This window comes from Panicum hallii, chromosome 1 (assembly GCF_002211085.1).
Source record: "Panicum hallii strain FIL2 chromosome 1, PHallii_v3.1, whole genome shotgun sequence".
Taxonomy (NCBI): Eukaryota; Viridiplantae; Streptophyta; class Magnoliopsida; order Poales; family Poaceae; genus Panicum; species Panicum hallii.
In genome coordinates this window covers 13,568,894-13,572,304 of record NC_038042.1, presented here as the reverse complement: position 1 = coordinate 13,572,304, position 3,411 = coordinate 13,568,894, and the positions used below count along the sequence as shown (strand labels likewise).

The 3,411-nt window shown below is 38.0% G+C and overlaps 1 long non-coding RNA gene across 1 annotated transcript; it reads right to left on the bottom strand.

The window, feature by feature from the left end:
* Window positions 1–1,493: 1,493 nt before the first annotated feature.
* On the bottom strand, window positions 1,494–3,142 carry LOC112878735. The gene is made up of 3 exons (XR_003225858.1): window positions 2,045–3,142; window positions 1,815–1,931; window positions 1,494–1,618 (listed from the first exon to the last, which is right to left on the bottom strand). It is a non-coding gene; the product is annotated as an uncharacterized LOC112878735 (long non-coding RNA).
* Window positions 3,143–3,411: the final 269 nt, after the last annotated feature.

Sequence of the window (3,411 nt, the reverse complement as noted above, 5' to 3'; positions counted from 1 at the left end):
ATTTCTCTGAATGTGCATGAATCTGATTAAAGTATGTTTTCTTATATGTTTATGTTGGATGGTATTTCATATCCCATATAAGGTGTATGGATAAGTCGTGGATCGACAATGCGTCTAGGTATTACTACATTTTTTCAGAATAATTAATAGTTTTTTTAGCTTATAATTAACATAAAGATTATCCATAGGGAGACAAAGACTTATAAACAAGGGGTGAACAGTTTTCTAGCTTTTGCCTTTCAAAATTCAGCGAAAGGGGGAAAAATATTGTGTCCTTGCAGAAAGTGTGTTAACACATTTTGGAGAGAAGGTAGTGAAGTGCGAGAGCATTTGATATGTGATGGATTTCTAAAAGGGTATAAAACATGGACTTTACATGGTGAAGCTAGTTCTTCTATAAACCATGGTAACAATGATCGTCCTGAGTTTTTTGAACAGCCTAGCGATGATGATGATATATCTGAGTTGATCAGGGACTTAGCTTGTGGTTTAGATGATAAAGGGGATTTGCTAGATGATGGGTCTTGTGAGCTGCCTATTAATGATCTTGCTGGTATTCAAAAGCTATTAGCGGATAATAGTCAGGAATTGTACCCTGGTTGCAACAATTACTCCAAGTTACGTTTTCTGATTCGATTGCTTCACATCAAACTTATTGGGGGTTGGACCGATAGGAGTTTTGATTTGCTGCTAGATCTTCTTGCTGATGCACTACCTAAAAGTTCAGCACTTCCCAAGAACTACCATGAAGCTAAGAAATTGGTAAAATCTGTTGGAGTTGGGTATACTAGTATCCATGCATGTGAAAATAATTGTATTCTCTTTTGGAAAGAGCATGAAAACTTTAATTCTTGTCCAAAATGTAAGTTATCTCGTTGGAAATCAGAAAAGAGAAGCCTAGATGGGAAACGTGAGTACAAGGTTCCTAGGAAAGTTGTTCGTTATTTCCCCATCAAAAAAAGACTTCAGCGATTGTTTGTGTCCTCTAGAACCTCAAGTCTCACAAGGTGGCATGACGAAAGTCGAATGAAAGATGGTTTACTTAGGCATCCTGCCGATTCACCTTTGTGGCAGGATTTTGATAAAAAGCATCCAGAATTTGCTGCTGATAGTCGTAATATCCGCCTAGCATTTGCTACTGATGGTTTCAACCCACATAGGACTATGAATGTTAATTACAGTATTTGGCCTGGTATTTTGATTCCATTGAATTTTCCACCTTCAATGTGCATGAAGGATTCAAATTTCATCTTGTCTGTGTTGATTCCTGGTCGGTCTTCTGCTGCTAGTGATATGGATGTTTATTTTGAACCACTTGTTGATGATCTGCTAGATATGTTTGTTAACGGAGTTAGAACTTATGATGCTTCGAAGGGTGAATATTTTCAATTACGTGCTGCAATTCTTTGGACTATCACTGATTTACCTGGTCTTGGAAGCGTCTCTGGTTTTGTTGTATCCGGTGAAGCAGCATGTCTAGATTGTCACTTGGAGGTCAGCCCATTGGTAGGCAATATTGTGAGGTCATTGTGACTTGTGTGTTGAAAAGGGATACAATTCTTCCTCGTCCATATGATGGTATGGAGACTTTGGCTGATGCTAGCATGATGCCGATTGCCTGGCCATACAAGAAAGTAATTAGCTAAACTTGAACCATTTTATTAACCTCAATTTCATATGGCTGACCATCGTTTTATACTTTATCTTATGACAGCTGAAGATAACAAAGAAGGCATCAAAGCCAGCTACTCCAGGTATTTTTTACTCCAGCCATTTAGTTTGAGTTGAATCAAGGACAGAGTTGTAGTGCATACTTGTTCTTCTGCAGGTTGATCTAGTTCAGATTAGGTAGAAAGCACATATACTTGCTGGTGGTGTTTCTGGTGGTGTCTTTGGTTGTAGTGCATGCTTCTCCCTTTCATGATTGTGATCTACACGTTTGACAAATAATTAGAAAGCACATATACTTGCTGTTGGTGATAGATTGGGTTGTTATTTTTTTTGGCAAGAATGAGGACAGAAGAATGAATGGGAGCACATATACTTGCTGTTATTTTTTCTGGTTGTAGTGCATGCTTCTCCCATTCGTGATTGTGATCTGCACGTTATTTTTTTGGCAAGAATGAGGACAGAAAGCACATATACTTGGAGTTATTTTTTTCGTGATTGTCATCATTTGGTTTTGGTTAAAACCTGATACAATATCTGAGATTTTTTTTCCTTCTGTAATTTAGTAGTAACTAGGAAGTACATTGCAAAAAATGGTAGCTGAACATGTGGTCAGATATGGTTCCATTGGTTTTGTGGACCTCATTTCTGTAAAACTGGTGCTATTAACTCTTCATGTTATATGATCAAAGAATAAGTCATTCTCACAATCCAAGTTGATTAATTAGCTAGTATATGGAAACTGCCAATGTATAGTATTTTCTTGTCCTCCCTCTTCAAACTTGTGACTCATTTCTGCCAAATACTGCCAGTGCATATTATTTTCTGGGGCTCTTTCTATCCTAGATTGAAGTGATTTTGCAGAATATTTATCCTGACAGTGCATAATATTTAGTATTGATGATAGTGTAACAAAGTGCATATATTTCTGGTTATTTTTCTAGCCATGTGGTAACTTGGAGTCTTGTAATTACTTCACAGGGCATGTTGGGACATGATCAAGTCAATCACAGGGCAGGTTCAGCTGGAAGCTCGCAACTCATGGCAGGAGCTTCCTTTTTGTGAGCGGCAAGAAATATATGTGCAAGCTGCTAGCTAGCTAGTTGTTTTGTGAATGATACTGTGCATGATGAATGCAATGATATATTTGCAAGAATGCAAACAGCTCTTTTGTAACTAAATCTAGCTACTGTTTAGCTAATGCACAGCTTATGACGATTGATATTGTAAGCTAATCTAGTTATTGTTTAGCTCATGACTTATGACAATTTGTGATGGAATGGACCATTTAGTACTCAATATAATCAAGTGATATTGTATTTGTGATGGTCAACATTGATACTAATAATTCCTATTAATACTAATAATTATTGTCAATAGCGATAATTAATACTATTACTTATATGCTGGTGTCAGGAATCACTGACCTTTAGTTGGTTGCTAATGTACTCTATACAATCCCACAGTGGGTCGCTATATAGTTCTCAATAGCAACTCACAGTCTGTCGCTAATACAGAGGTGGGTCGCTAAAACTTTTAGCGACCCCGGCTGCAGCGACCGTCCAGGTGGGTCGCTAAAGGCTTTTAGCGACAGATGGTAGGTGGCTAAAAGCCATTATAGCGACAGACCATTAGTTGCTGATAATCAACCGTCGTGTAGTGTATCTCAAGGTTTACATAAACGGCTAGCCTGTCAGCAGGATGCTAGTCGATACAGGAGCAGCGATCAACATAATGCCGTAC